The sequence below is a fragment of the Electrophorus electricus genome, chromosome 22 (assembly GCF_013358815.1).
Source record: "Electrophorus electricus isolate fEleEle1 chromosome 22, fEleEle1.pri, whole genome shotgun sequence".
In the NCBI taxonomy this organism is placed as follows: domain Eukaryota; kingdom Metazoa; phylum Chordata; class Actinopteri; order Gymnotiformes; family Gymnotidae; genus Electrophorus; species Electrophorus electricus.
The window spans coordinates 13463755-13478336 of NC_049556.1; the positions used below are offsets into that span (position 1 = coordinate 13463755).

At 43.3% G+C, this 14582-nt stretch overlaps 1 long non-coding RNA gene across 1 annotated transcript in view; it reads left to right on the plus strand.

Moving 5' to 3' along the window:
• Positions 1–1443, plus strand: part of LOC113590355 — a 1894-nt gene extending 451 nt beyond the window's left edge. The window contains exon 2 of the long non-coding RNA XR_003412094.2: positions 951–1443. This is a non-coding gene — a long non-coding RNA (uncharacterized LOC113590355). The remainder of the gene's footprint in view (positions 1–950) is intronic.
• The last annotated feature ends 13139 nt before the right edge of the window (positions 1444–14582 follow it).

A 14582-nucleotide genomic window follows, 5' to 3' on the forward strand; every position in this document is an offset into this window, starting at 1 on the left:
GTCGCCTGTGTTCAACACTAACATCCATTCTATGAGACACGCCATAGTACTTCTTCAGTGAACTGGGATATTGAATTATGTACCATGACATGAATTATGAAACTTTAATGCAAACAGTGAGGCAGCTTGACTCCTCTACCTGCAGACACATTACACATAGTAAACATTTTCCTCAAATCAGGCTCTTTCCCAAATTCAATAAAAACTGCGTTAATTAAACCCCTCCTAATAAGAAAAGCTGGGATCCAACTACAGACCTGTTTCAAATGGACTTTCATGAAATAATTAATTGAGAAAGTGGTCTTCAAACAACTGCCTAACGTTTGATCTTTTAACAGATATTGTGATAGTCAGGACTCCAGCCCTAGCACAACACTGACACGCCTCTTATAAGGCTTGTTAATAACACCAGTTCCCTTGTACATTTTGGAGAAACATTCTACAACTTGATCTTGGAGCTACCCATGACGCCATCCATCCTAAAACACTGCTAGACTTAAGAATGGAGTTGCCGAAATGGGGTTAGGTTATATCCGTATTTGTTGAACTAGACAAATATTGTTGAAAATATAGACAAATTAACTTTTAATTTGTTAAAACAAACAGTTAATTTAACGATTCATGTTTTAATATATTTTTCCTCTTTTAGTTCCTTTCAAATATTGTATTATTTAATTAATTTTCTTGTTAAATGTATTGATTCAAATAAAATGATGTAACTTCTCATTTTGGCAAAAAATATAGAAATGATGGAGCTTGTGATGTAAGAGTTCTGACTGAGTTTATTCACCTAATACAAGCTGAATAGTCCACTTGTACTAAACCCTAAACCTCAACCTACTGTCAGCACTAATGTGGAAACTCCAAACAACACGCCATGGAATCTTGTCCAGTAATGCATGATTAGATGAGTAACTACTTTGTGGTTTGACTCATTTTCTCTCGTCCAGATTCTGCTGGCCATGGTGCTGCTGTCCTGGGGGTACGTGATCTATGGCACACGCGTAGCTGCACAGTGGGAGCTGGAGAAGAGAGTGAATACCCAGCCGTGATGTGCAGCATCACAGCGTGGAGAAGCCAGTGTCCTAGGGGACGTGTGTGTACGCCATGCTAGTGCAGGTGCAGACACTGCTAATGTTCTTATATTCATTCTTGCATTCATATGGACTTGGCAAAATGAATGACCCCTAAGCTGATTTGCAGAGGTGTGTCTGTATGTTGGATGTGCCTATTTTTAAGAAATGCATTTTTAATGAAACATTTCCATAAATTTTAAGCAATTATTAAAAAAAAAAAATCTTCCTTTACAACCGTTGACGTCTGTAGTAGAAATGATGTAAAAATAAATACCAGTTTCAACCACTAGATGACGCTCATCGTAAATAAAACGAGGGGCACTGCACAATGGCCGATATCCGCACAGCCGTGTCTGAGCTAGGCTTACGTTTTCGACTCTCTGACGTTTTGTCACTCTTGATGTTCTGTTCATTTTGATTATAAAGTTTATATACAATTATATATTATAAATTATATATTACTATAAACTTTATTATAGTTCATAAATACTAGCTATAAAGCAAAACCTCCTTGTCACTCTGCTCTGAATTGACGGTTTAAATTGCCTTTGAAGGTATGACCTCATTATGTTTCAGAGATGAAAGTGTTTTTCTTTTTTCCTGCAGGTGATTATAAATGCACAGAATTGTGAATGCCATGACAATACTTCGTTTGTGGCATGGGGCTTCAGCCAGGCCCTGTCCTACATCAGAGCTCTGTGTCCCCTTTCCTGGAGGCGCTTTGATCCCCTGCCCTGCTTGCCTCTCTGTGTTGTGATAATGAAATGAGTAATTGGATCCTGAGAGGGCCCTTTTGTGGCCTATGCGGTGCACACGCATTTAATTAGCACGAGCGCTTCAGACGGGCTCCTCGGTCCTCTCTCTGCCTGATTATGCTCCCATTTACAAACAGTAACAGACACTCATCCCCACCCCAGTCCCCCTGAGTGACTGTGGTTGTGGGGATCTGGGGTACAGGTGTATAACAGTAACAGACACTCATCCCCACCCTGGTCCCCCTGAGTGACTGTGGTTGTGGAGATCTGGGGTACAGGTGTATAACAGTAACAGACACTCATCCCCACCCTGGTCCCCCTGAGTGACTGTGGTTGTGGGGATCTGGGGTACAGGTGTATAACAGTAACAGACACTCATCCCCACCCTGGTCCCCCTGAGTGACTGTGGTTGTGGAGATCTGGGGTACAGGTGTATAACAGTAACAGACACTCATCCCCACCCTGGTCCCCCTGAGTGACTGTGGTTGTGGAGATCTGGGGTACAGGTGTATAACAGTAACAGACACTCATCCCCACCCTGGTCCCCTGAGTGACTGTGGTTGTGGGGATCTGGGGTACAGGTGTATAACAGTAACAGACACTCATCCCCACCCTGGTCCCTCTGAGTGACTGGTTGTGGAGATCTGGGGTACAGGTGTATAACAGTAACAGACACTCATCCCCACCCTGGTCCCCCTGAGTGACTGTGGTTGTGGAGATCTGGGGTACAGGTGTATAACAGTAACAGACACTCATCCCCACCCTGGTCCCCTGAGTGACTGTGGTTGTGGGGATCTGGGGTACAGGTGTATAACAGTAACAGACACTCATCCCCACCCTGGTCCCTCTGAGTGACTGGTTGTGGAGATCTGGGGTACAGGTGTATAACAGTAACAGACACTCATCCCCACCCTGGTCCCCCTGAGTGACTGTGGTTGTGGAGATCTGGGGTACAGGTGTATAACAGTAACAGACACTCATCCCCACCCTGGTCCCCCTGAGTGACTGTGGTTGTGGGGATCTGGGGTACAGGTGTATAACGGTAACAGACAGAGGTGTATGAGCGGCGTGTGTATCAGCTCACTCACTGAAATACACACTCACTGATGTGTTTTCTGACATGTTCACTGACACATGAAGCAGGACTAGTCTCTTGGAAGAGGGATGAAATGTATTAGTGGTGATTTCCCATATTAGTATTATTTTCCCATATTAGTGGTGTTTGGCCTCATGCTGCATATCTTAGTGTTTTTCTTGCTTACAGTACACCTGATTTATTTGATATGGGGCTTAATAATTGTGTAATAATTTAGTTGATAAGGCGAGTCATGGAATCTTTACCACTGTGTGAGATCTGTACATGTTTGAACTGAATTCAGCGCTCACAGCATGTAACATGTCCTCACCACAGAGAACCACACAACCCAGCTGGACCAGTCACATTGCATACACACTCAGCACACACCAGTTTCTCTCTCTCTCACTTGCACTCTTGCGTGCTCTCTCCACACACACACACACACACACACACACACACACACACACACACACACACACACACACACTCCCTCTTTTTGTGCTCTGTACACACACACACACACACAGATGTTCTGTCTGGATGTGCTCTCTTTACACACCTCTTGGTACAACCCCCTGGATTAAGGAGAGCAGTGTAGCCACTGGTGAAGTTGTCGGTTAGACCTGCATTACGTCCAGGATCAACAGTGCTGCTGTGGTCTTTCTATGAGAACCAAACCCAGCCGTTCAAATGGAGGTGTAATTTTATTGTTTTTTATAGTTTAATTGTTATTATTGTTATTCTGTGTACTTTCACACCTGTAAAACCTCATGTCCCTCCAGCAAGGAAAGTAACGTTAGATTATAATGTCTGATAGAGTCCCAAATCTAAAAAGCTTGGTACTCTTGTTTGAGCATTAAAATGTATATATTTCCATCCACTGAGTAAGAATAACAGTATTATTCACTGTAGAGACATACAAAACTCTTCAAAAAATTACAAATATAAATAAATGCTAAATATCAATTGAGATAAATGTTAAAAAGTGTTAAAAAAGAGTTAGCAAGCTTTTGGCATTTGGCATGCCGTATCAAATGTCCAACCTTTTATAACAAATATATCAAATGTCCAGCCTTTTATAACAAATATCCAAACTTTAATATCAAATGTCCAACCTGTTATATCAGATGTCCAACCTTTAATGTTAAATGTCTAACCTTTTATAACAAATGTCTAACGTTTTATATCAATTATATCAAATGTGTGACGCAACAAGCCAAGATGGCACGCACCTGTACGGGGTTAATCGTTAGTGTTTGTCAGCCTATTTAAACCCCTGTCAGTGCGTACCTCACTGTTGCTCACTGTTCGCTGATGTATGTAAAACGTGTGTGTGGTCATTGTTAAATATTACTGTAGCGTGTGTGTGTAGTTAAACGTACAAGTCATGTCCTTCGTTAATGTTGTGTATGAGTGCCACTGTTGTCGTTCCTGTCTTATGTTAATAAATGGTACTCGGGCCAGCGGCAACATTACACCAACCTTCTATAACAAACGTATCAGATGTCCAGCCTGTAATAAGACCTGTGCGAGTGCTGGGGTGTGAACACACCTGGAGCTGTCTCACAAGTCCTGGCTTTCCTTTACCACTGACACTTGGTGAAAGGGCTTATGGGAGCCTGTTATTATTCAGAATGGGTGGGGGTACCTTGATATAATAATCATCAGAGTGCAGGGATTAACATTAGAAAGTGGTTTATACAAACAGATGCATGGACACAGGAGTCTGGCCAATCAGGAGCAGCCTCGTTGTTAGCTCTCGTCACCTTTGTGGGATTGGCTGTTACCATTGGCAACCCCAGAAGGGGCACTGAGACTATAGTATAACTCACACACTCTTGCATTTTCTGAGTTGTCATATGATTTTTAAAAAAGCTTGATTAAATACTGTTGATAATTGTAGGCTGTAGGATAGAAAACCATGAAAAATGTATATTTCATGATTTATTCATTTCTACATGAATATATATCACAACACTCATCTGATTTCACACTATACATGTGATCAGTTCTACTCTTAAAGTATGGGACTGCTTGTATCCTTAAATGATTAAAAAGATTAAAAGATTATATTTTACACATCTGTAATACAGAGCATTACACAATGCTTTAATACTGTGCACAAGATGGTACAGTTGTCTTTCAGTGAAATAGAGAAGCCTCGTGTGTAGACTAGTACAGATTTTCTCCAAGATTTTGAGCCACGATCTTGACAATGCTTTCCTAACTGTATATAGAAAGAGAACAGAGATACTAGCGAGTAGCGCTGATCTGGCACACCACATGTTCTATGTAGTGAATACAGTGTCCTACCTTCATAAAGAACATTTAGAGCACCCAGCCTGAGACTAAAGACTTAAGAACTCCTTTATTCCTCAGTCTACTCTGTTGCTTAACAAAATGACTGTAGTTAAACACAAACATGCAGCAACATTTCTAAGATGTGATATGTAACACCATAAAACAATTTTTTGAGTAGTAGGGAGGTTGTGTAAGTGTGTTGTTACTACGTGTACTGTGGAGTAGGGAGGTTGTGTAGGTGTGTTTCTATGTGTAAAGGTGTTCTGTGGAGTAGCGAGGTTGTGTGCATTACTATGTATAAAGGTGTTCTGTGGAGTAGCGAGGTTGTGTGCATTACTATGTGTAAAGGTGTTATGTGGAGTAGCGAGGTTGTGTAGGTGTGTTGTTTCTATGTGTAAAGGTGTTCTGTGGAGTAGGGAGGGTGTGTGCGTTATTATGTGTAAAGGTGTTATGTGGAGTAGTGAGGTTGTGTAGGTGTGTTTATGTGTAAAGGTGTTCTGTGGAGTAGCGAGGTTGTGTGCGTTACTATGTGTAAAGGTGTTCTGTGGAGTAGCGAGGTTGTGTAATTCTGCTGTAAAGGTGTTCTGTGGAGTGTGTAAATGTATACAAGGTGGGAGAAGTTTCAGAGGAATCTGTCAAAGTTTGTATCATGTATAAATAAAGATGATGGTACTGGTGGTGAGCATAGCATAATGATAAAGAATAGATAGATATTGCTAAACAAATCCCATAATGGGGCCCTAGACCATCTAAAAATTTTGAAAACCAACCTTTTGTAAACTAAACTTTAGTAAGCTTACCTTTTAAAGATTTTAAACAGTAAAAACAGTACAGCCTGTACTCAGAGAAGTCACAGGCATGTGTGTATTTTGGAGATGATGTTCACGTCAGTATGCTAAAATGAAATAAATAGGCTAGCACTAGTTGTGTTAGTTGTGTATACAGGCTTCTGTTTCCTAGTTGTATATACAGGGTAGAGTTTGTTAGTCGTGTGTACAGGGTAGTGTTTGTTAGTCGTGTGTACAGGGTAGTGTTTGTTAGTTATGTGTACAGGGTAGTGTTTGTTAGTTATGTGTACAGGGTAGTGTTTGTTAGTTGTGCGTACAGGGTAGTGTTTGTTAGTTGTGCGTACAGGGTAGTGTCTGTTAGTTGTGTGTACAGGCTAGTGTTTGTTAGTTGTGTGTACAGGGTAGTGTTTGTTAGTTGTGCGTACAGGGTAGTGTCTGTTAGTTGTGTGTACAGGCTAATGTTTGTTAGTTGTGTGTACAGGCTAGTGTTTGTTAGTTGTGTGTACAGGCTAGTGTTTGTTAGTTGTGTGTACAGGGTAGTGTTTGTTAATTGTGTGTACAGGCTAATGTTTGTTAATTGTGTGTACAGGCTAATGTTTGTTAGTTGTGCGTACAGGGTAGTGTTTGTTAGTTGTGTGTACAGGTTAATGTTTGTTAGTTGTGTGTACAGGCTAATGTTTGTTAGTTGTGTGTACAGGCTAATGTTTGTTAGTTGTGTGTACAGGCTAGTGTCTGTTAGTTATGTGTACAAGGTAGTGTTAGTTGGACGCATGCTTGTTTCTGCAGACTAATGGGAAGGGCAGTGTTCTCTGTATAGATCATAGCGTTGGGACTGTAGACTCCAGGTTGGTGTGTAGGAGGCAGTGTTTATGTGTAGTGTGTTAGTTGGGGTCGAACAGCAGGTTGTCATGGTTGTTGTTGTTACAGGGGAGCACTCCAGGGATGTCGGGGTACTGCTCTGTCTCCACTCTCCTCACTTCACTGCCCACCACCGTCTGCTTCCCCTCCAACCAGTATGTCACCATGTCCCCTTTCCCCTGAGAGAGGGAGAGAGAGAGAGAGAGAGAGGCAAGTCACATGTAACATTAGCCACCCAGAGACAAGCTGTACTGTAGGGGTGTCTTCTACATGGAGCTGTCTCACCTTCACCTGGAGAACGCCCCTGCAGGTGAGGGTGTAGCCCCCAATCTCCTCCAGCAGGTAGAAAGTACTGGAGCTACACTGGATCTTCAGCGCTGGCCGCCATCAACAACAAACAAACAGCATTATTAACACCCTTAACACCATCATTAATACCACTAATACCATCATTAACACCATTACACCAGTAACACCACCATTAACCCAATAAGTATGAGTGCATTTGTCAGCAACTGCACGCTCAGTAACAGGCACATTCTCCAGGATGAGGAGCTCAGTGGTTGAGTGGTTCTAGTGTCATAGAGGCACAAAGATGTCCTGCCTTCACTGTTGGACTCCATGCGGGACGCTGTGTTGACTGTGTCTCCAAACAGACAGTAGCGTGGCATCTTGGTTCCCACAACCCCTGCCACCACAGGCCCTGAACACATACAACAACTGCCATACTTTGGCTAATCCTATTGGATAAATAGCTATAACTATTGCAAGCAGTGGCTTCATCAGGAGCTGGGTCTGAGGTGTGTGTGTGTGAGAGAGATGGTGTTCCTGCCTGAGTGTATTCCTGCACGTATCTGGAGTAGTGTTTGAGGTTTGTGTGGGATCCTGAAGGTCTTGCACACAGACACTAGATCCAGAGCCATACTGGCGATCTCTGAGGCATGCAGGATTCCATTCTCACGGGGCACCCCTGACACCACCATATCTACACACACACACACACACAGACACACACAGACACACACACACACACACAGTTAGAAGACTGTACAGCTACTGAAAATGTTGAACGTGTTGTGCATTTCTATGCCTGTATCAACAGCCAGGTTTTCCAAAAAGGCCCTATCTCAAAAATCCTCATGCTATGGCAGAGCTGCTATTAGTGAATCTTAAGATTAAGTATAAACATTATGATGTGTCTGGGGAAGCAGGAGCCCAGAACAGAGAGTACCCCCCCCCCCCCCAGAGCTCGTACAGGCATCTACATGACACGCCTCAACCACCCACCCACCGCCAGGCCCCGAGCTCATACATGCATCGCCGATGGTCTCCACTTTGTAGACGTCGTAGTTATCGATGATCTCATCAAATGTAGTGTAGAGTTTGTTCAGGAAGTCGACCACCTGGTAAGGAGTACTGCTGCTGGAGAGGTGTGTAAATCCCACGATGTCACTGCAGAAGAACACGTGATTATTACTCATTCAGTGTCACTGCAGAAGAACACGTGATTATTACTCATTCAGTGTCACTGCAGAAGAACCCGTGATTATTACTCATTCAGTGTCACTGCAGAAGAACACGTGATTATTACTCATTCAGTGTCACTGCAGAAGAACACGTGCTTATTACTCATTCAGTGTCACTGCAGAAGAACACGTGCTTATTACTCATTCAGTGTCACTGCAGAAGAACACGTGCTTATTACTCATTCAGTGTCACTGCAGAAGAACACGTGCTTATTACTCATTCAGTGTCACTGCAGAAGAACACGTGCTTATTACTCATTCAGTGTCACTTTAGAACACGTGCTTATTACTCATTCAGTGTCACTGCAGAAGAACACGTGATTATTACTCATTCAGTGTCACTGCAGAAGAACACGTGCTTATTACTCATTCAGTGTCACTGTTCAACACACGTGATTATTACTCATTCAGTGTCACTGTTCAACACACGTGATTATTACTCATTCAGTGTCCCTGTTGAACACACGTGATTATTACTCATTCAGTGTCACTGTTCAACACACGTGATTATTACTCATTCAGTGTCACTGTTCAACACACGTGATTATTACTCATTCAGTGTCCCTGTTGAACACACGTGATTATTACTCATTCAGTGTCCCTGTTGAACACACGTGATTATTACTCCTTCAGTGTCACTGTTCAACACACGTGATTATTACTCATTCAGTGTCACTGTTCAACACACGTGATTATTACTCATTCAGTGTCCCTGTTGAACACATGTGATTATTACTCATTCAGTGTCCCTGTTGAACACACGTGATTATTACTCCTTCAGTGTCACTGTTCAACACACGTGATTATTACTCATTCAGTGTCACTGTTCAACACACGTGATTATTACTCATTCAGTGTCCCTGTTGAACACACGTGATTATTACTCATTCAGTGTCCCTGTTGAACACACGTGATTATTACTCATTCAGTGTCCCTGTTGAACACACGTGATTATTACTCATTCAGTGTCCCTGTTCAACACACGTGATTATTACTCATTCAGTGTCACTGTTCAACACACCTGATTATTACTCATTCAGTGTCACTGTTCAACACACGTGATTATTACTCATTCAGTGTCCCTGTTCAACACACGTGATTATTACTCATTCAGTGTCACTGTTCAACACACGTGATTATTACTTTGTTCTCTTAATGTTGCACTTTTCATTGTTAGGTTCCAGATAGTCAAGCACTGTCATTATCACAGTAGTTATAAAGTAATCTGCATATAGGGAGATGGTTGAATAAGTATAAATATTTCTCGTGATGTAATTTACATCATTAGTAATTGAACCAAATAGTTAATTGCTAAGTAGTCTGAAGCACAATGCAGTACTAAACGGTTAGCCCTGAAACATGAAAATAGCTTGCTGAAGTGAGCAGACGTGTGCGTTTGTGTTTGTGCTCTACCTGAAGTAGACCGTAGCGCTGACATAGCTCTGAGCCTGGCAGGGCTTCCCCTGTCTGAGGTCATCGGCTACCTGCTTGGGCAGCATACCTGTAAACCACGCCCACTCTTTCAGTACACAGGTATACGTGTGTGCATGTGCATAGCTGCTCACAAACCACGCCCAGTTGCTCAATGCACAGGTAAACATACTTTCACACTACAGAAACCACTCCCACTCAGTACACAAACGAATAGCAGCAGAGATCAGCCTGACCTTGTGGACTAGGGCAAAATGCCCCGCCTACCTCTCCCCTGACTCCTCCCACACTGTCCTCTACCTAGCCAGTGTATTAGGATGATGTAATATCTGTCTGTCACCTGAACTCTCTGAGCTATCAAACATTGACCACAAAGACTCTCTGTAGGCTCAGACAGATGTTAGAGCCCAGAGAGACAATGCGTGAAGTTCTTATCAGTCCTTAAGATGGATGTGTGAGTGTTTACAGTAGAGCAGTAGGTTTATTGGAGTTAAGGTGAGTGTTTACAGTAGAGCAGTAGGTTTATTGGAGTTAAGGTGAGTGTTTACAGTAGAGCAGTAGGTTTATTGGAGTTAAGGTGAGTGTTTACAGTAGAGCAGTAGGTTTATTGGAGTTAAGGTGAGTGTTTACAGTAGAGCAGTAGGTTTAGTGGAGTTAAGGTGAGTGTTTACTGTAGAGCAGTAGGTTTGTTGGAGTTAAAGTGAGTGTTTACTGTAGAGCAGTAGGTTTATTGGAGTTAAGGTGAGTGTTTACAGTAGAGCAGTAGGTTTATTGGAGTTAAGGTGAGTGTTTACTATAGAGCAGTAGGTTTATTGGAGTTAAGGTGAGTGTTTACAGTAGAGCAGTAGGTTTATTGGAGTTAAGGTGAGTGTTTACTGTAGAGCAGTAGGTTTATTGGAGTTAAGGTGAGTGTTTACTGTGGAGCAGTAGGTTTATTGGAGTTAAGGTGAGTGTTTACTGTAGAGCAGTAGGTTTGTGTAAGTTAAAGTGAGTGTTTACTGTAGAGCAGTAGGTTTGTTTGACTTAAGGTGAGTGTTTACTGTAGAGCAGGCGGTCAGTCTTCTGTTTTTCATGCATCAGGTCCTGCGTCCGCTCAGCCACCAGAACCTCGAGGTGTTTGCTGTACTTCTCCATCTGCGCGCACACACACACACACACACACACACACACACACGCACACACACACACAAACAAACAAACAAACAAACAAACAAATATAATGAATATAATGACATATGCTGTGGTGATTCAAGAGCCTGTTGGGACCCTAGGCAAAAATTCACCGGGGCCCCCTTAGGGAATTCAGGTCTCATATTGTGAGTGCAAACTTTGCCACTGCTGTAGTTTGTGTGTCAGCCCTCGGGGGCCCCCCACTGGCCTGGGGCCCCCAGCAGTTGCCTGGCTTGCCTGATGTCAAGCGGCACCCCTGGGCACAATGAGGCACTGATGCAGGATGTTATGCTGGTGTGTTAGAATGATCAACCAATCTAGAGGCTTACACACTAAAAGCTCGATCCATGGCTTCTGCCCTGAGTAGCTTTGAGTTTTCCTGTAGTTATAGTCAGTGTAATGTGCACTACCGTCTGCTTTAGTATTAACTCGGAATGATCTCTGCGTGAGAATGTGTAATCTGTAGTTCTGCACATAATCTGTTTCTCCAAGACAATCAGGGCAGTATATCGACCCACATGTACAAACATTCCAGTGGATGTTTTCAACTATGTGTACGCTGTGTATGTCCATGTAAAACTCAAAGATGCAGGTTGTGCTGCACAGCGAGCTCATGCTTACACTCACAGAGAGTGAGTTGAGAATGCAGTGTTTGAAATAAGGACAGCTCATTTTACACTGAAGAGAAGAAACTCTGGATCAATAAATCTGACATTTACTGAAGGCTTTAAAGAGTGTGTGAGAGAGTGTGTATGTTTGTGTGTGTGAGAGAGAGAGAAAGAGAGAGAGAGTTTTGGCAGGATTCACCAGGTTCATCATCATATCCACAGGGCTGACTTTATGAGGATTGATTCGGTGAACGAACTTCCTGATTTGCTCAAAGCTGGGTCTGTGTGCAGGGTTATGAGAGCGACATCTACGAATCAGCTGATAAAAGATGCACAGAGAGACAGATCGTCAGACTGGAGAGAAAGTGCTTACTCTCTGTAGTAAAGTTTACCCTTACGATTAGAGCATACTGCACAATGTATGTGCGTATGTGCGTGTCTAGGTGTGTGTGTGTGCGTGCGCGTGTGCGTGCGTGTTTAGGTATGTGTGTGTGCCAGTGTGTGTGTTTAGGTGTGTGTGTGTTTAGGTGTGCACGTGTGTGTTTAGGTGTGCGTGTGTGTGTGTGTTTAGGTGTGCGTGTGTGTGTGTGTGTGTTTAGGTGTGTGTGTGTGTGTGTTTAGGTGTGTGGGTGTGTGTTTAGCTGTGTGTGTGTGTATGTGTTTAGGTGTGTGTGCTACCTCTGCGTACTCTACAGGGCAGGGGCAGCTGTTGTCTGCTTTCCCAGAGATCAGCTCAGGGAGAGGAGGACACCAGGCACACTCCACTGAGCTGTCCTCCACCTGAGAGGAGAACAATGAGCAGAGAGAGAGAGAGAGAGAGAGAGAGAGAGAGAGAGAGAGAGAGAGAGAGGAGAACAATGAGCAGAGAGAGAGAGAGAGAGAGAGGATGAGAAAACTAGAGTCATTTTTGTTGATTACACACACACAGTACAATATCAGGAAGTACAAATCCTCACCGGCACAGGATCATTCCTTGTGGCGATCTCCAGTAGAATAATTGAGTAACTAAACAGTAGAAAAGAAGATCGTTATTGGATCACTTCATGTTTACTGAATCAGTGAACGTGCTGATGTGTGTGTGTGTGTGGGGGGGGGGGGGGGGTTAAGTGTGTTTAAGGGTGTGTGTGTGTTTGCATGTGTGAGCATGTTTTGTGTATTTGCCTTTGTGTGTGTGTGTATGTGTGTGTGTGTGTGTGTGTGTGTGTGTGTGTGTATGTACCTGAAGACATCGCCTGCAAAAGTGGGCTCCATGCTGCCGTTCTGTGATTCAGGAGGTGTGTAAACCTCTCTCAGTCTCATCTGGTAGGTAGTGAGGGGCTCAGTGCAGTCCTCCCGCCGGTACACACACAGACAGTAATCTAACACACACACACACACACACACAGAGAGTAATCTAACACACACACGCACACACACACACAGACAGTAATCTAACACACACAGACACACAGTAAACAAACACACACACACAGATATACACAGACAGTAATATAACACACAAACACAGTAATCTAACACACAAATACGTACACACACACACACAGACAGTAATCTAACACACACACACAAACAGTAATCTCACACACACACACACACACACACACACACACAGACAGTAATCTAACACACACACACAGACAGTAATCTAACACACACACACACAGACAGTAATCTAACACGCGCGCACACACACAGTAATCTAACACACACACAGACAGTAATCTAACACACACACACAGTAATCTAACACACGCGTGCACACACACACACAGTAATCTAACACACGCGCACACACACACACACACACACACACACAGTAATCTAACACACGCACACAGACACTAATCTAACACACACACAGACAGTAATCTAACACACACACACAGACAGTAATCTAACACACACACACACAGACAGTAATCTAACACACACACACACACAGACAGTAATCTAACACATGCGCACACACACACAGTAATCTAACACATACACAGACTAATCTAACACACACACACACACAGTAATCTAACAAACGCGTGCACACACACACAGTAATCTAACACACGCGTGCACACACACACAGTAATCTAACACACACACACACACACGCACACAGACACTAATCTAACACACACACAGACAGTAATCTAACACACACACACAGACAGTAATCTAACACACACACACACACATACAGACAGTAATCTAACACACACAGACACACAGACAGTAATCTAACACGCGCACACACACAGTAATCTAACACACACACACAGACAGTAATCTAACACACACACACATGCAGTAATCTAACACACACACAGACAGTAATCTAACACACACACACAGACAGTAATCTAACACACACGCGCACACACACACACACACAGACAGTAATCTAACACACACATGCGCACACACACACACACAGACAGTAATCTAACACACACACACACACAGAGTAATCTAACATACACACACACAGACAGTAATCTAACACACACACACACAGACAGTAATCTAACGCGTGCACACACACGCACACACAGACAGTAATCTAACACACACACACACACACAGAGACAGTAATCTAACACACACACACACAGACAGTAATCTAACGCGCGCACACACACACACACACGCACACACAGACAGTAATCTAACACATACACACAGACACAGAGGCAATAATCTAACACACACAGCACAGATGGGTCCCCCCCCCCACAGACGTGTGTGTCCCCCACAGACAGGGGCAGGATTAGTGAAACAGAGTTTGGCTGTTGTAACCCTGCACCTGTGATCTTGCAGACCCAGCGGTCGTCGATCACACAGTTGTCTGATTTGAGACGGCCGTGACAGATCTTGAGCTGGTGGAGGTAGGACATGGCACGTGCTATATCTGTAGCAAACGAGAACCTGCAAACAGCCACGCAGCGTCTCGCACACTGGACATGTCCACCGGTAGGACAGCACAAACATAACGTT